Here is a 23760-nt window from a genome sequence, read left to right on the forward strand (position 1 = left end):
CAACTCCAACTGCTGGATTACACGTCAGCCATATCAACATAATATCATGATGCTGTTTTGAACTGGGTGCCGCTTGTAATTTTTTTTGCGAAAGTCACCCAGTCTGTAATACTGCAAATGCAAAGGCTTTCATCAGTGGGCCATAGGCTCAATCAACCATTGTGTTACTTCATTCGGTGATAGATAGTGACCTAACAGACGTTTAAATGAAAATCTTTGAGATTATCACTTTAAGGAGCGGGTTCTTAGAGCTTTATAAGAAGAAAGACTTGGTAGCCGGATCATCAATGACCACAAAATGTGTTGTTTAGCCAGCTGGTAAATGTTTCAGAATATCTACCTTTGCAGGGAGGACAGCAGGTCGACAAACGATCAGGGACCCATTTCCATAAATATGCATGACCTTTGACATCATGAGATCCATAAGGCCTCCTTATAAGGACCTCGTAGGCCCAGTTTCTGATCCGACATTGTTTGGTTAGTTGGATATACAAGTCCTTTCAAAATAAAATCATGTTATTTGTGCTTTGAATAATGAATGGCAGCCAAACTAACAAAGTGGATTCTCAAGCATTGCACTTGGTTTGGTGGTGGAGGACCAACAAGTTGTCCCCAGGGGGAAGTATATACTTAATAATTGAGAACATTGGTTCCCCTTTGGTTTAAAAAAAAAAATACCAGCATTCTGTGCAGAAAAGGCCAGCAGCTCAGACGGTACAGTAGATCACGAAGAGACAATTCCCAGGGTGGAAATGGATTGTGCTGTCACTACGGCTGCTCCCGTTTCTCCACCATCAGAGCTTATGCGTTTGCTGCACATTAAGATTGAACTGTCCTATGGGAAATGCAGCTGTGCCCTGCAGGATGCAACAGCCCACCCAGTGACAGTAAATATCCACTGACATTAACCAGCCTAAGCAGTTGCTTCCTGTCTGAAGCGTGCCCGTGGCGGCTGCTGTGTCGTGCCCTGGCTGAGGGATCCTGATCGACACAGCAGATCCTCCAGAGCGGCCTGCGAGGAGCGTCCAGGCCCTTAGCATATCGGAAAATCTGATTTTCCTGCATTGCAAGAGCTTATGAATTAAATATGACTCTTTTCGCTTTGTTTGCATGCATCCCTACTGGTGTTGAGGTGTTCTTCTTTCTGCTGAGTCATAGTGGTTTTGTTCCAGCTGATGGAAGAATGCTTTGGTGGCAAAACCCCCAGGGTGGCTGGAAGTGAGTCAGATCTTTATTTGGCTCATAGCAGGAAAAGTTTTTGTTGAGTTTCTGGAATGTTAGTGATGATTTCAGTAGCAGCTGCGGTCAGCAGATTAAATGTATTTGCAGCTCCAATACATCAACACAGCACCTGTTGTTGGAATATTATTAAAGGTGTATGGTAACAGTGATATTATAATGAGAATCTGTTTCCTATTGATGATATTTGTGACGACATTTTGTCGTTAAATGTTCTACATACATCAAAAGTTCCTTTTAACAGGCAGAAACCTCGAGCAGAACCAGACTCATGTTGAACAGCCGTCTGCCTCGACTGGATGGGCTGAAAAATGGGATAGAAGGAGATGCAGGATAGAGACAGGCAAAGAGAGCAGCAACAATTAATACATATGATTACAATGCCAATAATAATGGTACAAATGTGTAAAAATGAGCAAGAACAGCATGGTTATGATGAAAGGCTCATAATAATGATTACTTTTAGGCTAGCCAGAGCCAGTAAGTCCACGCTTTCTGTCCTGACGGAAATATCTCATCGATCAATGGATGTGCAATTGATTTTGTTCAGACAAACATGCGACCCAAAGTGCCTCACAAACGAACAGACAGAAAATAGGAACAGAAATTGACAATAGCTACGATTTTAAAAGATTAAAAAAGAGAAGAAGTCGTGATTTCTTTATAGTCATTATAATTTAAAAGTGAATAAATCACAACAGTAAAAACTATAAAATGTTAGTATCAATTAATCAGTAAAAAGTTATAAGACAAAAAAAAAAAAAAAAATGATACAAACTTTGGCCAAGGGTGGAATCATTTTTGAAATACTTTGTGATGTTGAATTTAAAGAATTATCTGAATGAAATTGTCAATAAAAAAAAAAAAGTTTGTTATATAAGTATGATAAAGCTGCCTGTCCGTGTTACTAAAAGAGGATTTATTATCATGCTATCATTTTTTTAATTCCACATTATTAAAATTAACATTACACCTTTATAATTGTTCTGAATGACAGCATCTTCTTAAAAATGAATAAAAACATTCTTTCAAAATCAGTGTTTAAAGCTACAGTAGGCAAAAAAATTTCAGAATCTGCTTAAATTAACATATTTTAATCATTTCCCTAACAACATTAAATTGAAATTATGTTGATTGCTCATCTGTGACTGTGAGCACCCGCCCCTTTGTATTTAGTTTGTTAGAAAATCCGTCCGGTCTGAATCAAACAACCAATAGGGGTTAGCTTTCCACGTAACTAACCAATCACAGCGAGTCTGTACAAACTAGAGTCATCTCTCTTCATACGTGACTCGTGTCAGCAGCGCGCACGCAGAGGTTGTGTAAGTAAGGAGCTGGGGCAACTGCCCTGTTTCTTCCTGACAGGAAACAGTAGCTCTTACGATAACAGCTAATGGTAGCATTAAGCTTCAACACCTAGAGGTAAAAAGGTTGTCCACACCAAGAATCATAACTGTGATGAAAACTTTAGTAGTATTTGGACATTTTGCCAGCAATAAAGTGTCCTTTTTTTAATAAACAGCATCTCTTCTCTCTCTCTCCCTCTCTCCTTCTCTCGGTGCAGAGAGATGCACCGCTAGCTGCGCAGCACACGCCAGTTGCAGAAATACGCATGCATGTTTGGTTTAGCGGAGTCATAGAGAGAGGATGAAGTTTTTTTCATTGGAATGTTCATGTTGCTTACTGCGACTTTAAGTTTAAGTTCCAAACCTTTTTTAAGTTTATAATTATTTTATTACTGTAAGGCTACTTCAACTGCAGCATGAAATAGCCTAACCGATATTATCAATAGAGGACCTGTCTTTCTTTCACTGATCGCATTAAGTGTTCCTCTCGAGCCATCCGTTTTTTAATGAAATGTCTATATATTGCAGTGGGTTTTGGTTTAGTTTTATCTTTGGCATCGCCTCCCTCAATTTTTTATCTAGCACTGTCATCAAGTTTTATTTGTGCCATACTTCGAATTATGACTAATTAACTCAAAAAATACTTTCCCACCGGCTTCCGGTCATGTGTTCAATGCTAATTAGCAAATGTAGCATGCTTACAAGTTAAATTAAGTTGGTGAACATATTATTATTATTATACCTCCTAAACATCAAAACGTGATGAGCATATTAGCATGGTGACATTAGCATCTAGCCCAAAGCCCTGTTGAGCGGCTAGCATGACTGGTCTGAAATCACTTGCAAAATTACTGCTTACAGGAATGGTCTGTTTTTGTTGTTGTTTTGTTGTTGCACTGTCTTAAAGGGGCAACAGACAAGAGGGAAAAAGGGGAGTATATAGGGCCTTAATGGGAGAAGGGCCCACAAAGATGAATGAATAGCTGTGGATAAAGGGAGGGGCCCATGGAGAATGTATGCGTATGCGTCCCAGATTTTTATGCAAAACCCCCTCGTATTTCTACATTTGTATAAGTATTCTTCTTGCAATAAAATGTGATACTTAAGTAAATCTGTCTTGGAGTTTCAGGACGAGGGACAGAAAGCAACTGCATCACTGATAAATGTAGTCTTAATCAAATGTGCATAAAGTACTGCTGTGAAATAGAGACTCATCCTCTGAGCCTGTACCCTCATCTTCTCACCTTAGTTGCTATTTTTGCACAGCTGCTGTACGCTGATGTGTCTCACTGCGATTGGTTCACAACACTTTTGGGTGCAGGCTGTTTCTCTTTTCACTGGCGGTTGCAACAGCAGTGGCAATAAATGCATTCATAGCAGAGACTTGTCAGGAATTCATGCTGACACCAATAATAAGAAGCAGCTAAAACAGACCTACAATACTTGTTGTGAGCCTGGATTCATATAGTTGTCCATAAATATCTAAATAATGCTGATGAAGCTTTACATGTGGTGTAAGATTAAATGTGCGATCAACAAATTAGTTGCTAACAGAGCATCTGTGAATGTGCTGTTTGCCTCCTGAGGCCTGGACGCAGGTCCACAGCTTCTCATTAAAGTGTAATTAGCTCCATCACAATCCCTGGATTTGGACATAATTAGGAAGTGTATGTTGTCATTAATACTCAGACATTCTGTGATCACTTGGTACCTAATGAACTTCTGAAATTAAACATACAATCCTTTTTTTTGTAAACTTCACTTCGATTTGAACTGAATGTCTGGTGCTCTTGTCCTTTGGAAAAGTAGACACTGATGTCTTTCCTTCACAGCCAAAGAAACACTTTCTCCAAGACATTCTTAACCAACTTGTCAAGCAGAGCCGTTGTGAGCAGAGTGGTGGAGTGAAAACTATTTCCGAGGCAGACTGAGCCGTGTCCTTGAACTGTGCCAAGGGGCAGGAAGTTCTGCTGTGTCTCGGGCTGATGCCCAAATATAGCGTTCCTCCACTTTGTGACATCACAAAGTCAAGCGTCTGGAGAAGTCTGTCTGGAAGCAAGTGTTCACAGCGGCCTGCAGACTTTTTTAGCAGGGGATTACTCCAACATACTTTTACCTACAGATTTGAAACTTCACCCATGTTTAGTATGGACATCCAACATTGTAACATTATATATATGTCTTAAAATGTGAAACAGCATAATACCCTCTCTTTAAGGAACTGCAGTTTTTGCTTCCTGTCTCATCCCCTGAGGTTGCTTTTTTTCAGGGCAGCAAAGTCAACAACCTGACAGGAGCAACACGGAGGCGTCGTGTCTGCAGACTGTGGGCCCGAGGAGATGAATGATGTTGTTATTACAGTCTGTTACATCAGTGACAGCTGTGGGTCGACTTGTTCTCCTGCATGTCAGTGCCGTCATCAAATATCAACTCTGCTCTTATCAGCCTGACAAATATCTCAAGCATTCAACTTCCCCGTCTTCACGATGTCAAGAATGTAATAAATGTTCATGCTTGAAGGCAAGATCCAAGAGGTAACCATCATGATGTTACCAACTGGTTTCCATTTTGAAGCTTCAAGTTTTGTTTTTTATGAGCCAGAAGTGACCATATTTGGAAGGGAGGTTGGAGCTGGACAGAACTAAAGGGTTTGCAAATGCTAGGTTATCAGAGATATACAGTCAATGTTCATTACTCGGCTAATTTCACAGTTTTTCGACCGTCTTCAGTTGTTTGTTTTTCAGACTTAAGCTAAGAGAGCTTGCTAAAAGTAGCAGACTCCCCATCACTCGAGGGGAACCGGCTCTGCAGCTATGTGTCGAATAATGCCCTTATGTAAGGTTAATTATAATTTAAATGGGTAAGTTTTAAAAAACATCAGCCAATGTAAGGTAGTCTTTAATATATAAATTACCATTAAACACCAAAACTGTCTTTTTGTACCCGCCTGGAAATACATAACATGGAGTGTAATCTGGAGCAAACCACTTATGGAGAAGGCCTCAAGTGGCCACTTAAAGGGGGGGTAATGCTAATTTCAAGATTCATATTTCACTCTTTGATACCTGTGGAGTAGCTTAGCATAATTTACAGCTTAAAAAACTCCCCATTTTTCTCACACTGCTGCTCTGTGCAGGCCCTCATACAGCCTCTGCCGGAAACGACTCAGTCTCACTTTAAGAAACCCCACCCCCACAAGCCCGCTTTCTTCTGATTGCTCCAGCTCTCCGAAGACTGCCAAGGGGCAGAACTCTTCCACAGGTCATCTGTCCACCACATTGATGATGTCGAGACACATCAGACCCACAGTTTGATGCCGCCTCCTACCCTGTGGCCGTGTTACAGACTTGTCCGCAAAGAGTAAACCTAACTTTTTCGATTTGAACTGAATGTCTGGAGCTCTCGTCCTTTGGAAAAGGAAACACTGATGTCTTTCCTTCACAGCCAAAGAAACTCTTTCTCCAAAGCACTCTTAACCAACTAGACGAGCAGAGCCATTGAGCAAAATGGTGGAGTGAAAACAATTTCCGAGGCAGACTGAGCTGCTGGGAGGGCGTGTCCTTGCCAGGAGCAGGAAGTTCTGCTGTGTCTCGGGCAGATGGCTAAATATGGTTCTGTCCATCTGAAAGCAAGCGTGTACAGCAGCCTGTAGACTTTTTTTAGCAGGAGATTATGCCAACATACTTTAACCCTAAAGATGTGAAACTTCATCAACGTTTAGTATGGACATCAACATTTGTAACATTGTATGTCTTAATATGTGAAACAGCATAATACCCTGTCTTTAACTCTTTAAAGAACTGCAGCTTTTGCTTCATTTCTCATCCCCTGAGATTGCCAGACCTTAAAGGGATAGTTAGGGTCTCTTTTTTTTTTTTGCCTACTAGGTGAGTAAGACCTGTAAAAACAATGCTGATGTTCACAATGGTGAAATGCTCACATCCAGCACAAGCTGGATGACGAGCTACATGAAGCCAAGTTTGTGTCCACTTCATCGTCTAATATTGACAGTCATTATAGCTCTCATTTGGGTTCACCAAATCAGGCTCTGAAGGGCCAGGTGTTCACTAGCTTCTCGCTAAGTAGCCTGTTGGTTTTGGGCAGGTAGGTCTAGCATGTAATCAGCTCCTTGGGGTTGCTTAAATCAAAATTTTGAAGCATAACGTTTTGTCATTTTCTATTCTTGTTTGTTAAATTTGAGAAATTGTCTTAATGCAACAATTAAACAGCTTTAGAGTGTTTTTCTTCCTTAAACCATCAAAAACTGATTTTTTTAGTCACCCGGGGCAGCACAAGAACCTTTAATCATTGACACTCATTACAAGATAAAGTTGATATGCTAAGTGTTAGCAAACAGATGCTTATTTATGTAGTCAACAAATTAGAGAAATGTAAACCTCAATCTTGAGGTTTATTTTGTGTATTTTTTGTTTATTTATTTGCTTAGGATAATACCTGGCTTTTTGTCTGTAAAATGCTCTACTTTGCTTATTAGCTAGTTGCTAACTTTCTACCTTTTCAGCTGCTTAGGGTGAGGTGGTTAAAGAAAGATCACATTATGTTCCAGTTAATCAGTGTTGTCCAGCGTTGGCAAACATGGGGTTAAATTAAGGAGTCCCAATGGTTAAGATAATAAGAAAAAATAAATAAATAAATACAAATAAAAAAAATTGAAATACTATATTCATTACAAATATATTTATTAAATTAATATCAGGATGTTAAGGTTAATAAAACTACTTAATTAATTCTTAAAACAGCCTAAATCATAGTAATATATTTTGATTATTTCTTCCTTTTATTTATTTTCTGTCCCTATTGTCTATTCCATTTGATTCCCTTTAGCTTATTTACTGATACAATCTCAATCAATACCCCTGTCGGCCAATGAGTTTCATGGATCGACTGCGGTAATAATGAATGCACTACACCCTTCACGTTCCCGGCATGCATTGTGGAAAGAGAGAGAGAGAGGAGGAGGAGAGAGGGAGAGAGAGAGAGAGAGAGAGAGGGTGGGGGGCTTGGCTGGGAGGCTGAGGAGGACCGTGGACCAGAGCGCAGAAGAAGAAGCAGCATCATCAGAAGAAGAAGAAGAAGAAGAAGGGTCATCATCCGACACTTTCTCATCACTGACAACCGCTCAGGTAAATTATTTGCTCATTTTTTCTCAGCATCATTCCCACGTTTTGTTTCCAGCTTTTGTCTGCGTGTGTTTCCGTATGCGGGCTTTGCTTTTTCAAGAAATCAGCTGCTTTTTACATTGAAGCTCATATTTTCCGGTTATCTTTATTATTATTATCCTTCGCATCAGGCGGGATTTTACAATTGAGCGTAGTGTTTTGCTGTGTCAGAGTGGTTTGAATGCTCTGACAGCTTGGTGATGTACTACAGTAGGTCTGTGCAGGGATTCCCTCAGCCATGTCTCTGCAGCCTCCAGTCCAGTCACTCCTCCGCTGAGCGTTTCATTAGGGGAGGGAGGCGGGGAATGTGGGGGGGTATCCATTTCATGATTGTGACCGGGGGAGACGGTGGATTAGAAAGAATATTCACCCGCATTTTGTAGCAGATGTCAACCATTATCACATTTATTAAGTGTGCATTCTATTTCGAGGTGTGAAAATGACACTGAAAAGTCTTAATTAAGCTAATATATTTCTATATTTTGATTCTTGCCTCAAGATGATCCATGTTTTTTTTTTTTAAACCACGTAATTTACAAACTGTGGCCAAGCAGAGCAACCAGTGCTGAACATTTTAAAGTATGACTGTATTAATCACAGAAACAAGCTATGACAACATTGACATATGTCTCAGATATTGTTAGCATACAGTTGCCTTTTTACACATAAATTGGGTATGAAAAAAACCCCCACATAAGCACTCATAGCTTTTCCTTGAAGTCATGTTTCTGGCAATTTTAATTCCTAATTTGACCCCTTTTATTAGCTTTTTGCTCTGCACCCTGAGAGAGATTTCCGGCTCTTTAGCTGCTTAATACCTCTATGTTTACTAGCTAGTTGCTAACTTTGTCAGTCTGCTGTTTTTGAATAAAGCATGTAGAGTACAGAAAGTTTTTAGAGCTAGTTTTGCAGACAACAGCTGCCTACTGTGGCCAAATAGAAAAATGAAGCACAATTTTGAAGATGCAGGTAAAAAAACCAAAAATGCTGTTTTGCAATAAGGAGGCTAGCTTAAATGCTCTGTGGTGCTGGTGGAAGGCTAGCGTAAAAGCTCTGTAGCTATGTGTTCACTAAGGGGAAATTCAGCGATAAGTGATCATTTTCTGTGGATTTGTCACTATGAACTACTTTTTTAAAAGTACAAGTAGTCATTTGATGCATTTTAACCTAAAAATAAAGATGATTGGCATTTTTAAGGTATTTTACAAGCAAGTAAAATTGTCACTTATACCCCTTTCCCACCAAAAATGGATTTTTCAGACCCGGGGAAGACCTGCTAGTAAATGCAGATTTTCTATTTTCCCATTGCCATTGAAGCATACTCCTTTTGGTCTCTTTTCTGCTGTGTCACTGTCTGACGTCACAAACACGCCCGAAACAGGGTTAGCAAACAGTGAAGATATTACGGTGGTTAGGTCTTTATTGTATCTATTACTCATTTAGTCTATTTATCAAACTCTGCACTGACAAATTTGGAACGATGTTCGAGCGCTGCTTGGCCGGAGATGGGCTGAATTTGTAGCTGAGATAACAAGGAGTCACAGAAGGTGCCGACGGAGCATAGCATCACGCCGGAAAGGGGGCGGAGATTAGCGTGCAAACCTGGGTTTTGTGTTCCCATCATTGCCAATTGGAGCCGAGGCGATAATTACCTGGGCCTACTGCAGAGTCATTTGACCCGGGTCCTAATGCTAATTGTAGCCTTTCCCACTAAGCAAAAAAAACGGATGTTGGCATGTGTTAGCAGGTTTTCACCAGTGGGAAAGGGGCTTTATTTGAGTTTTTTTTTTTGCAGACAACAGCTGCCTACTGTGGAGAATAAAAAATGGAGGAAAAACTTTGAAATTGCAGGTGGAAAAAACCCCCAAACAATTAGGCTAGCTTAAACATGCTGTATCGCAAAGAGGAGGCTAGCTTAAATGCTCTGTAGTGCTGAGTAGTGCTAGCTTAAAGGCTATGTAATGCGAAGTGCAGTGTTGGAGTTTCCACCATGAATTGCTTGTGTCAAGTACAAGTAGTCATTTGATGCATTTTAGCCTAAACATATAGATGATAGTCATTTTAAAGGTATTTTACAAGCGTGTAAAATAGTCACTTATATTCCTAAAAAAAAAACCTAATTTTTTAATTGACCTTCTTACTGTGACAAGTCGCATAGTATTCAATCTTAGAAATTACTGTTTTCATTTGTTTTTCTGTGCTTTTCAATTGGATATAGAGCAGGCGGGGCTCACTTAGAAACAGGTGATGTCACATATATGGCTTAGCCTATCAGAATTCAGTCAAATTTAAACCATGATCTGTTGCAATACTTATAAAGTTGTGGAGGAGTTTTTTAGTGCATAACGCTTAATAAGTACTTTCAATGTGGCTGCTTCACTTTGGATCCCAGATATTGACGGTAATAAACATGCAGACATACTGTAACTTTATTTTTAGATAGGTATGACTCTGAAGTAGTAAAGTATGACTCTACAGAAGTATGACGTATACTGCACAGTGGATGCAGTGGTACAGCTCACCTCTGAGTATTGATGATAATGACGGCATACCGCCAAATAAACACCATGAAATATTAATCAGGCAATCAGGAGGCAGACACAAGTGTTCCCTCATAACCAGTTATCTATTCTGTCTCCCAACAGATGCTCCTCAGCATGAAAGGCTGGCTGCGGCCACTAATGATCTCGTTTTTTTCCACGGTGAAATGATCAATTGCAAAACAACGGTGACCTTTTTGTCCCTAATCAGCTGGTTGGTGCTTCTCACCAGACTTCATGGAGAAAAGTGCCCATTTTGTGATGGGAGGAGACCGAGTAGTAACACGTTGTAGTAATGTGGGGGCTGGTTTGTTCTGAATGAAGCTTTGAATCAATATGCTGCTGATAGTGTTTATAGGGAAATGATTCATCAAGAGCCTGTTAGTCATAACTAAAATGTGAATGGAATGGACGGTGTGTTTGTTTTGAAGTGCTGAAAGTCAAACTTCAGTTGTACAATATCTTTAGACTTTTTGCATATTTGCATGAAAGTGAGAAAAAAGAATTCTACTAGTGTACTTAATACTAAAACTACTTAATCCAATAAATCTTTATTAGGCTCCTCCCACTGATGTTTGCCTCAACCTATGAAATCTGGATCGTTCCCTATCTTAGAGAAGTTGTCGCTTTTAACCTAAGGGTTTGTTACATAAAAAGCTTGCAGCGAAACTGTCTAATGTCTTGGGTAGTTTTGCGTGTAAGTGGAGAGAAAAAGGTTTGGAGTTGCTTTTACCTCCTGTCTCATCCCCTCATTGTCTCTGCATGTGTGTGTGTGTGGAGGCTTATGTGGCGTCTGCAGTGAGAGGTGCGATGAGGTCACTGCGTGGTGACTGGGCCGTGACTCCTCGCTTCAACAACTCGTCGCTTCTGCTGCTCCAGACACTTTCCCAGCGAGCTGGGACCGTTGCGTCGCTGAGCACATTCTGTCACTGCAGTCGCCGAGGCTCACAGTTCAAGGACGACTTTCTCGCCCCTGCTGGGCACTTCAGCAGCAGGATGTTCACATTAAATTTGAAGCTCCATTGTTTTTAATTTTACAAGGTTGTTTGTGGCAAAGTATTGTAGTCCCTGTTTGGATTCTCTCTTCTCTGGTTACGCTTCCCTTCTTTGAAAGTGCCCTGTAAACTTGGTACAAAATAGAGCGAGTGCACTGAACGCTTTTCACAGCATGTTTGCAGTTTGAAGCACTTAAATAAACAGCCTAAGCCAAATTGTGTCCTCAGAAGCTGCCGTTTCACAAGTTTTGCTTGTGGCTGATTAGAATAAGCAGCAGGTGGGGGTGCTGGTTTGGCTCGGTTGGTGGAGTGGCACCACATGTAGATAGGCTACAGTCCTCGACACACTGATCGCAGGTTCAACTCCCGGTCTGCCGATCATTTGGTGCATGTCATCCCCCACATTTCCTGTCTCTCTTCAGCTGTCCTAGTGAGGGCAGAAAGCCAGAAAAACAAGAAGAAGCAGCAGGCTTCAACACAACCTTCAACAACAACTTAACACAGTCTTTTGTTTTTTTTGCCTCGCAGTAGCAGAGGTGAAAACTCGCAGGAAGTTAAAGATTTCAGCTTTACAGTCATACAAATACAAGTGTCTTCAATGGGAGTATACTGTCCTATAAATGGAAAAGATGCAGCTTAGATTGCTGGGGTGTGCATCTCAGTATGTCAAGACGATCCGATATGCATCTAGATACCTGGGCTATGAAACAATTCATGGACAAAGTTTAATTTAGAACGGATCAGCACTGCTCGACAGAGCTCTGCGTGATTACTCAGACGTCCCTGCATCGGGTGTTATTGCCATTCGCTCTGCTTTTGACAGTTCCTGTTTCACTTTGTTCTTTAATTCGATTAACATCTCTGACACGCACTTGTCGGCAAAATGCTGTCTGCTTCGTGAGTTGTACTTCAGCTCAAATGTGTTTAACATGTTACGAAAGCCGTCACTCTCAACTACACTGAAAGGTCCTACATTTAGCAACACAACAGGCTAAATGTGCCGTGATAACCATAGACTTGCCCTGCCCTCTCACCAGCTGAGTGTTCAGATTCGTCTTGCTGCCATTATACTTAAACCCTTTTCTACAAAGCATACAGACAGACAGACTTTTGTAAAGTTTACTTCCTTCGTGTAAAGTTCAAATGCCTTGTGGCTCGATTTTAGATGTATAGGACTGTAAATCGCTTCGTTGTTAACTGACATGTTTTTTTCTCCTTGTAAGCCTCCTATAACATTACTCTCGTAAAAGGTCTCACAGGTTAGGACAGTTTACAACTCTTCAATTAACCATTTCATAACTTTAGAATCAGGCCACTGAGTGGTTCATATGACGTACAAACCGACCCAGGGCTCAGCGTACGGATGTAGTCGCATCTTTAATGTTAAAAGTGGTTACCGATTCGTATCAGTGAATCTTTACTTCCCTAACCAGTCCCTCAAGGATTTCATTGGCATTTTCTGTGATTGTTGCGACTCAACACTAGGCATCAGAAAGTGGCTAAGTGGGCGGCTCACAGTTTTCAACACAGAAACATGGATAAAAAATTGGAAGAAGACATCGAGTGTTGGATTTATTATTATGGAATCACTGTATAGAGTCTCCATTAAGACTCTGTAGTTAGAGGCTGCGTTATGTAAGTGATGAAAGAGAGACGATCACACCAGAGCCTTGTTGGAACGGTGCAGCTGTCTGCTTTACAGCAAAAAAAGTACGTCTCTAGCAGGCAGAGTTCCAGAGATATTAATTAAAGACACAGTAGAAGATCCAATGTTTATACAACATCGCAGACCTCGGGGGATCAATATTTTGAATATCAAAGAACTGACGTAAATGACTTCACACGTGCGGGGGACAAAGGATGATTGGTCAAATAATTTGCGGGGACGCAACATCGCAAATCCTTCCTGGAGGGACTGCCCAATAGATTATAAGAAGGGGGCGTGGCCTCTTGGTTTCAAAAAAGAAGCCTTGAACCTGCATTACTTCTAATTCTGGTGTTTGATTGTATATAAGCACATGAGAAATTACACTACTTTGCTTTGTCAACACTTAAGTAAATAGCTTCACACAGCATAATGTGTATTTTATAAATTGTCCTCCCATTCAGTGTAAAATAGACAAAGTAAGGTGTGCCTCTTGGCGCTACCTGTGTTTGAAAAGTTGATCCCAATGTAAACTGTTAATCAGGATAGAGGCGAGGCTTTTTTTTGTTATCCAAAAAGACAAGACCACAATGCCACATTTAAAGGGCCAGTTTGCCGATTTTCAACCTCAGTCCTATCAGGCTCTTATGGGGAGCTAATGCCATTATGGTAGAAAATAAATGCAATTTCACCTTTGGAGGATGTTATCTGCTTCTCCAGTGGGCCCTGGAAAACCTCTGCCAGATGATGTGTTTTGCGTAGTCCGGGGAGCTTGTTAAACTACACTTCCTCAATCTAGGACGCCCGCCTCCGATGTCTGCAGTGTTTAGTGGAAAAAAGACACAAACCGTAAAATGTAATTATTTGTTCCGTGAGGTGCTCGAACCTCTGCCTGCTCTCCTGTTTTCCCTCCCAGACATTCCACATTTATAACTGAGGTCTCGTTCAAACCGTCAGTTTGAAATGTGGATGATCCACCGTTAGGCGATATTTTTGTTGTATTTCAGATTCTGTAACACTCTGAGCCGTTGCCTGCAGCGAAAACTGGAGTATTTCACTCCAGCGCCTCTCGCTGGGCCGTTCCTTTCAGAAGGAGGGGCGCAATGCATGCTGGGTGTTGTAGGAATGTAGAATGGGCGAAACCACAAGCTGTTTGTACAACTGTCTCCACAGCTATGGCGCCAAGTTCAAATATTATTGCTTCTATCGATTACAGAGAACACCAGCTTTGACTGACAGCGGCTTTTTCCAGGTGTGAATTTCTCCTTTAAGGCCTTAAAAACAGTAGTCCACTGCAAATGACTGCAAATGACTGCATGACTGTCCAGTGTTTATTGTTCCATAATTCCCTGATCCATTAGCAGTCCTGGTGTTCATCAGCCATGAAGAGCTGCCCAACCCTAGATAATTTCATTAGGCTGGGATTCAGTGATTCACTTTACTGTATCATGATACTCTTGTTAGTGTAAAGGATATAGTTCTGGAGGAAGTATTTAATATGACTCAGTTTATTCCTCTGCTGCTTTATCTAAGTCCATAAATCCTTCACTTATTAAATTCTGGAGCCTTAATATCACTTAATATTATTAAAGTTTGTTACAACCAAGCTCTGTTTTTATGCAACATTTAGCCTCTTCGTGCACTCCTAGTAGAAACACTGAGAGGGTGGCAGAGTGCTAGACACACAGTGATGAGTCATAATGTTACCATCAGTGTTCCCTGAAAAGTAAGAGCAGCGTGTTACTTTGTTGGGCTCCTGCACCTCATGTGGGGTCAGAGATAAAATAAGGAGCGGGTTGCTAAGCGACTGTAGAAACACTGTGGCTCATACATTGCTGTAAAGTCGGTCGTTTTATTGTTACAATCTGAATTATTTCAGTTGCAAAGTTCAGTAAACATTAAAGAATTTACAACTAAGATGCTGACACACGCTACAAGCACAAAGGAAAAGCAAGGAGATCTCCGAAAGTGGTGGTAGGCATTACTCTTGGGACCATGAAGAAGTTGGTTGAGATATATCAGTGTGGAACAAAGTCAGTGGACAGACTGACCAACAGACAGACTTACATTAACATCCCCAGAGCTGCTATGACCAAAAACAGGGGGCGGGGGTCGGAAGTTGAGGGTAGAGGAAAAGTTAATTAAACAATGAATCATTAGACAATTGGACTCTTAGCATACAGACAGTCAATGAGAAAGTCGCCAGAGGCTGCTCAGGTTTTTGCAAACATCGCTTTAAGGCACAATAATCTCATTAGTTTAGATAAATCTTTGTAGAGGGAGTAAAATAACGTTAAATAGAAGCGTCATACTTTAAAAAAGGCAAGAGGAAGACATGGGAAGCTTCTCTTTTTAACTATCAGCTCATTTTATGAAAGCCAAGGCCGGAGAAAGCAGATAAACAGAAACAATGATATCATTATTCTGAGCCTGGAGCCTGGAGACACAATAAAGTTACATAGAGGTCAAGGAAATAACAAATGTGAAAGGTCCTGAAGAGCACAGAGGGGTTCAGTAGGTTTATTGCTGTCTATTTATTAGATGTTTTTCTATGGAGATTTGGGACAAAATTGTTACTTTAGATGTTAATGTGGTTATCAAAATGTTAGGATTCAACCTCTTGGGACCATGAACATACAAAGCAAACTTCATAGATTTAACAGGCTTCAATGGTCCATGTAAGTGTTTTTGCGCTGTAGGAAACGACAGGAAGTCACCAAAGGTTTCATCCTGTAGGGACCATGTATATTTGCAAGCATCATTCCAACCAGAGGACAAAGGGGCACTTGACGCCTCATTTGACGCTTCTTCCGCACAAAAAGAACCTATCGCTAGCTGCCTACTTCGGTCAGCAATGCGCTAAATAAAACTATTTTACCACAGCAGAAACCAAAGCTGCTGCTGCCAATAGGCAAGAGAGGAACTCAGCAGAAAATTGTTGTGTTCATTTGTAAATGATCTATCTGTTACCTACCGATACATGTATCACTAAAGCGGGGTACACACTACAAGATTATCAAGCCGATTTTATGCCCGATTCACCCCCTTAGACAAAAGTAAGCAAAGTCCTGATTTCTTCATGGTTCTGAAGATTATCCTGCCAGATGTTCCCAGATGTTCGTATTTATGGTCCAATATCCTGTTGTGTGGTGGGAACCCCGAGGACAGCCGGGCACGCACTTTGTGGATTGTCACGTGGAGCGACACAAGATTGGGAAGCAAGCTGACTGAAGAAGGAAGCACAACAACAGCAGCCAGCGGCTGTACATGTTACAGCGCACGCCGTCTCCACGACTTCATCCAGAGTTTTTTCTTCTTGAATTTTTTGTAAAAAGTCCAAAAAATATCATCATCCGCCATGTTTGTTTACTCTAAAGTCTCGTTTGACCGCGAGAGATTTTGCGAGATTTCCAGTTGTGAGAGTTGGAGTCTGGTTGTTAGTGGTGTGCTGTTTTGGTGTAATCGTTGCTCTCCACACACTATAGGGAAAAAAACTGTTAAATCTATCATTATTAGTCATCATGTGTGGGTTCTCTCACATGTTCAACATCTGTTAAGATTTTAAAAATCTTTCAGTGTGTGCCAGGCTTCGCTGAATGCATGCAGGTTCCTGAGATGTGATGCAGTTTGCCTGGCTGTAGCTGCACGGCTGAGTTCAGTGGCATTTCTAATGTAATGTTACGGCTCAACAACTTCTCAGAAACGTATTCCCTCAACTCAGAATATATGACACTGCCAGGGGAGTGACGCCCAAAAGGAATTAGTGAAAATACGGCACTTTATAGCCGAATTAAAGCCGAAACTCTGACCAGAACCTGGTCCCGACCAAGTGAAGAGTAGGTTACCATGGTGATCCAGCCAGGTTAAAAGAGAGCCAGCTTCCTGACACTAAAAACGCTGGACCTGGAAGTGTCGGACAGACAGACAGATGGACGGGCTGAGCAGCCTAGAGGAATATAAATAAAAATCGATGGTAACAGCCCCTACTGCCATGGATTTTTTCTGCTGTAAAACCTCCAAGATAGCGACTGTCACGAACATCCATCTGGCAGCGAGTCCCACATGTTTATTTATAATCCCCCAGAATGCTTCAGGGCAGGTTAAACGCTTCCTCTTCTCCGCTATCCCACTTGTGTGTTTAATTTCTCACTGTGACTCGAGTCCAGCGACCCTCTGTTCTAACTGGTGAACCCCCCCAGCCCCCCAGCTCAGACTGTCATGAATAATAAAGGTGGTGTTTGAGCGCTCGTGGTGACACGCGACACATCGGGGAGACACGCACTGATCCCTTTAAGCTTGTTACAGTTTATCACTTTTTGACAATGAGTGTGTGTTCGTTTCTTCAGGGGGTTTGGAGGAGAGTTCTTTAAAGACCCCCGACAAAGATACTACAGGCATCGACTGACATTTAGACTCCTAAACAGTTCTCATAATACTAAACTAGTCAGAGTTAATGTACCAGATATTATACAATGTGAGATCACACATTACCACACATCCATTGTCTGTTTATCACTATAAACAATATATAACCGGTAAGGGAATTGCATGTGTGTAGCTTGGTCAGGCCTGTAATATCTCATCCAAAAATGTCATGGTATATATATATACATATTTAATGCAATTATTATAGACATATGAAGACCTCCAGTCTGTCCCACGGACAAGCAGAATTTCTCAACATGACGAAACTGACCTAACAAAATCCACTACATTTGTATTATTCATGTCAAAAATGCTTAAAATCATCCAAGCAAAATCAAACCCTGCTGTTTGCTACTTCTATTAAACGTCCCTGTAACTGAATATAAGGCTGGAGATATACTTGCTGTTAACTAAATGTTCCTGTGTGCACGATGGCTGTTATGCGTTCCCTGCGTCTGTTTGGAGCGTCAGCTGTGCTTTAAAATTAACGCTACGCGTACGCGAGATGCAGCAGGCACATGAACGGTAGGGGGCAACGTAGAGGCAGAGGTGATGTGACAGGGTCAACACAGCAGTAACGAGAACAATGGCAGAAAGTTTTGAAGTCCGCAATATGCACATCTGTACGATGTGTCATTGCCACTGCACAGCAGCAAACTTGCCTGTCAAAATAGCTTCATGAACTATATGGAAACAAGTCTGGGAATGTTGTGTCCTTGAACTAAGGAAAATGTCGGCGAAATGGAGTGGGGGACAGTGCTGATGGTGTGTTCTGTCGCTTTTTCGATCGTGATCTCAGAATTAACTTAACAGTAACGTCCCCGGGTGTCGCCATGTCTGTTGATTACATCTGGCACATATGGTAGTTGTGTGCGGCCTGAGCTCTCTGGTGTGCCCTCGAGAGGTATCCTCCAGTAACACGCGTAGTGCATATACAAGTATGTGAACAATTACGTTCATGAATCAGCCGGTTTTGTACGTGAACGCAAGGTTAAAAAGTGAATATATCTCCTGCCTAATTAGAGAGTGGAAATACCTCAACACCATCACATCATCTACCACAGTTCCAAGTAACAGTTCTCCAAGTTAAAAAGCTGTGGCCCCTATAGGCACCCCCAGCCTGCCCTCCAATTTCCCACACTTCTAAAAATAAATACAAATGGCCTACATTTTTATTCACACTGTGAGACCGAATTTACAGGAGGATGGTGCATGAAGAGATTACCTGAGGAACACAGAGGTAACCCTCAAGTACACCTCACTTCATCTTCACTTATATCATAAGAAGATCATGTGGTGGGTTGTTGTTACATTTGAGGAACATATAATCAGTACTCCATGATGATATGTCAAAGATAGATGGAGTGACACTACCATGTCCCTGACTAATTACACACCAATTGTAACAGGCTCTGATGTGTAAAGTCACACAGAAGCCACTCAGAACAAGTGATGATTGAACAGCTTCACAATCAGGATGCAAAAAACAAAAGCCGAACATGTAATAATGTGAGACCAGCAGGAGGGAGCTGCCATCTCCCTTCGTCACTTACAAGATTTTTGATGTAAGAAACACACACTCTGTACATCAGCAGGGCTCTTAGAGTCTACTGTGGCATTACTGCGCTCTTCCCCGTTATTATGAAGGAAAGCCTGTGATTACTGCTGAGCTCAGTCCTGTTCGCTGTGTACAGCCGAGTATTAGGCAAGGCTTATTTCCTTTTCTATTTTGCATTTTGGAAATGAAGTTGACGTGGATAATAAAATGTGCCCAGTATAAGAAGCTAAAAAGAAGGAAAAAAAATACTTTTTAATTTGAGGAGGAAGATTTCTCAAGATTTATGATTTGTCATTATTTTTTGTCTCTGCCTTATATGTGTAGATGTGTATATTTTACCTATGTTGTATATATTTTAAAAAAAATCAAATATTTAAAAATTTTTGTTTTATTACTGCATCCTTTTTTTGTTAATATATTTTATATTACTACATTTTATATGTCCCTTATATCTAATATTAAGCCTTTTAATTGGACCCTCCCAGTATAAGACTTCACACAGTTGTACTTGTATAACCGGAGTGACAATAAACATCTACAATCTTGAAAATGCAGAAAAAAAATTATTTAAAAAATCCTCAGATTTATTTTTTGTTTTCTCTGGCACTAATACAGAAATTTAGCTCTTTAAAAAAAAAAAATATTCTCGACATTTTAACATGATTTATTCATCTTTATTCTACATTTCGATTGTATTCTTGAAAATCTTTATTTTTCCTGTACCATGAACTTAAACTTAACGTATATTTATTTTACTTTTCAATATTTTTCTATTTCATAAAAAAATAAATCCTCCTTACATTATTTTTTTTTTGTTGGTCTTTTTAGTCTTCCGTAGCTGTAGCTGAGTTTAGCCCTCTTTAATATTCCCTTTGTACACTGCTTAACCACTCATCTGTTTTCAATTACATGTTTCCATTTGGGTGGAGTGCGACCTGTGAATATTGAGCACAGTTAAATATGATTTGACACAGCCACCTCCTTTCTCTTTCTGTTGGTGTATACCTCTGGTGCGCCTCGACAGACTCTTACCTCACAGGGATTATGAAAGAATCATAAATATGTGGATAACCCCTGCTTCTTTCTGCCTGTAGCTGTTTTTGTGTCTCTTATCACTAATGTTCACCGCCCGGTCAGCAGTAACAGAGAAGGGGGATTCTGAGGTTTCCTCTGTGCTGCTGAGAGAACCAAGAGCCAGAGCCTTTAAGGATTTAATAGCATCTGATGTGCTCCAGAGAGCACAGAGAGAAAGCAGCTTATAGCGTTGTTGAGAAGGTGGGGAAGTGCCAGTGGTGTGAAGGTAGTGATTTTCAGCCGACAGCTCCTTATCTGTCCAATGGGATCAGGTCGTTACACACGGCTGAGCGGCCAATCAGCTGCCCTGTGACTGTAATTGCCACTTCTTGTTGTTCGTCTTTATTCTGTCTGCTATCTAGCAATTTTATACAATTCAGCTTCAACCCCTCCGTAAGAGCTTTGTGTTGGGTGACACATAAGCATAATTCTCAGAGGGAAGCCCATACGCTCTGAACGGAGAGGCTGTTCAATCCCACCGCTGCAGGGCATATTACATCACACGTTCTGGTGTTGTTCCTCGAGACAACAAGCATCTGCGGTGCTGAAGAGCCCGGAGGCAAAATACTGAATCCTCAGAGGCTAGTATTAAAAGATTCTGATAATATTCTATTTTTATTGCCAACAAATTCCATGAACAGATCCCAACCGATCGTGAATGAATATATGATTATCTTGCAATAATTATCGCAGAATCGCTATATCGTAATATTATCGTTATCGAAGGCCACGTATTGGGTATCATATCGTGAGTTACCCTGTGACCCCCCCCTCCCCCCCAATATCTACATGTTTTGGAAAGCTGTAGAAATTGATATTTTTGTTAAAGCAATTGAGGAAATAAACTTAATGTAATGTTAATAGTGTCATTTGTATCGCCACTCTACAGCTCCTTTTAGCTCTATTTAGTGTTTCAGCTAATTGGTTCTGTGGCCTGCATGTTTTACTGTTCTGGTTCACTCTCACTGCTCTCATGGACCTTGTCTCAGGCAGTGCTAGGCAGTTGCTTTCAGCAAAAACAGCTCTGGTAAATCCATTAAACACCACCTGCACGGCAGCAAAGAGCAAACGGGCAAAGTTAGCAACTAGCTTGTGAATTTATTGTAGCACTAGCGGCTCAAGAGCGAGGCATTGGTTAAGTTTAAGGCTGTACTATTAATAAAAAGTTATTGAATCGCAACATGGCTAATCAGAATATCCATACTATACTTTGTGACGTCACAAAGTGCAGCCTCAGCAAGACTTGGGAGACCTGGCCAATCAGAAGAAAGTGGGCTTGTAGGGTCGTTGCTTCTTAAAGGGACAGAGCTCGTTTCAGGCAGAGGCCGTATGAGGGCCTGCACAGAGCACCAGTGTGGGAAAAATAATGATTGTAAATTAACTGTAAATTATGCTAAGCTACTCCACATGTATCACAGAGTGAAATATGAATTTTGAAATTAGCATTAATACCCCCCGTTTAACTGTTGTTATATCTTTCAAAATTAGCATATGTTTTGTTTTTTTCTGAAGCTACAGAAAACAGAGTTCAGTTTTTCAAGACATGTGTTAATTGATCTCTATGGTCTTTTTGGAGGCTGTGGATTGAGGTGCAGTTATATTGCCTTGAATATACTGAGAGGCATTTCTAATCTTTCGTCCAGAACTGATAATCCACGGCCTCTGTCTTGTAGCTGCTGACCTCTGACTTCTCTCTGGAGGCCGTCAAGAGAAATTTCCCCTTCGGGAATCAGTGCAATATTGGATATAGAAACGTTATTAAACTGCCGCTACATCAATGATTATCAGTTCTGCTGCTAACGCTAATAACACCCTCTGGCCTCGACAGAGCTCAGAGGTTCTGTGATCTGACTTCAGTTTCTTGCCTGCACATGCTCAGGCAGAAGCTACAACTTTAACTCTGCATAAAGACTTCCTGATTGGGATCATCTGACTACATTAACTTGTCACGATGAAACATTTACCCCGCATCCTCTTCCTCCTGCTTCTGGCTTGTTAGACCCTCCTCCCCCCCCTTTAACTACACTGCTGCAAACAGCAGGCACATCCGCCTGAGACGTGACGCCTCGATAAGAAATGCACTTTTATCTCATCCCAGCTCCATTTACCAGCAGAGCGTCCTAGTTTTAATCAGGTTTAAGGGTTTCTTTCCCCCTCTGCTAGCATGCATGCTTCGTGCAGCTTGATAGCTAATCTGTTTGAATGTCTCTCCTCTGCTACGCTGGGTTCTATGTGTTATATAATTGTTTCATTTCTCCCAGCAGGCTCTATCCTCTTTACAAAGAAATGAGCTGTGAATCACTGCGTTGCAACTTTGCATCATCACTGCTGTGTCACTGTATTATTTGACAGCGGTGTCTGTGCCCCCCCCTCCTGTGTGGGTAACTTAATCTTATGCTAATCAGGTTTGGCAGATTCAGACTGACGCTCTACCACCTCGGTGCATCCTTTCAGTGTGACGGTGTATCATCTTTTGTTTTTCACTTTCCTTAGCTTGAAACTTGAAAGTTAATGTTTTCCAAGTGTGAATCGTCTCCATCAATCTGATGTTTTCTAGTAGGAGTGAAAAAAGCAGAAAGCCCAAAATCCAGAAATTCCTTTTGAACTAAATTCACACGGCAAAAATTTTAATCTTAAAATGTATCTACGGAAGCCCTAAGCGGACATACATCCATACTAGGGCTGTCAATCGATTAAAAAAAACAACAAAACCAAAATTGTCCTCATCCATCTTTAACCAGGATGGTTCGGTGTGGCGGTTGTCACAGCACTGCTGTGGCAAGCGAGCTGCCCGATTGGCCGCCGTCCTCTTCCTGGGGAGAGGAGAGAGAGCTACTCGGAGCTGTTGGCAGAGGAGCCGTGAACTGCGATTACTCTGAGCAGCAAACATGGGAAAGGTCGCCTAGAGGGAGAGAGAGTCACTAAATAACACTCACAGGAATTGCAACAGGAAGTAAACACAGCTGCGTAAATTGCGTTTTTTTTTTAGTAAGTAAGTAATCGCAAAAAGTATCGCAAAAATTAAGGCGTTAATTTTGACAGCACTAATCCATATATACACTCAGTTTTCCTGTGATAACAAGTAATTTCCGGTTGTTTTCTCGAGATGTTTACTCATTTATCTCGTTATCTTGAGATAATGACTCTGGTTTTAGGAGTTAATTTCACTTTTTTCTCGAGATCTCGACTTATTCATCTCGCTATCTCAAGATAACGCTGGTCTTCCCGTGATAACGAGTTATTTTAAGTTGTTTTCTCGAAATGTCACCTTATCTTTTTTGATATCTCGGGATGACAAAGCTGTTTTTCCAGTTATAATGGGTCATTTATGTCTTTATCTTGAGATAACAAAGCATGTTTTCTTGAGACATGTCATGCTGAGACTATTTCTATGTGTTATGATCATCTGATGTCACGCTGTTGCAGCGTTGTTATCACGAGATAACGAGATAAATATACTATAAATATAACAACTGAAAATAACTCTAGCTAATCAGACACAGGTGAGACAAACAAGGTGCAGGTGAAAACAATAAGGGCAGGGCGCACAATCAAACAAGCGGGAAACACACAAAGGCAGGAAGTGGATAAACACAAGAGACAAGGTGACAAAGTAAAACAGGAAATGATCTAACCCATGAAACACAAATGAAATACTTAACTAAACAAGGACACAGAAATAAAGTAAATACAAAACTAAACAACAAGAACTCATGACAGCACGTCCGCTTCGGTCTTCCATATACAGTATACCTACT

General features: G+C 41.0%; 1 protein-coding gene across 1 annotated transcript in view; it reads left to right on the forward strand.

The window, feature by feature from the left end:
- The first annotated feature begins 7626 nt into the window (after positions 1-7626).
- syn3 (synapsin III) overlaps positions 7627-23760 on the forward strand; it is a 127642-nt gene continuing 111508 nt past the window's right edge. Inside the window, exon 1 of the mRNA XM_069670761.1 lies at positions 7627-7729. The gene's annotated coding sequence lies outside the window, so the exon portion shown is untranslated. The remainder of the gene's footprint in view (positions 7730-23760) is intronic.

The sequence above is a fragment of the Semicossyphus pulcher genome, unplaced genomic scaffold (assembly GCF_022749685.1).
Source record: "Semicossyphus pulcher isolate SPU_LCO1_2020_fin unplaced genomic scaffold, fSemPul1.0.p SCAF_20, whole genome shotgun sequence".
NCBI classification, from domain to species: Eukaryota; Metazoa; Chordata; class Actinopteri; order Labriformes; family Labridae; genus Semicossyphus; species Semicossyphus pulcher.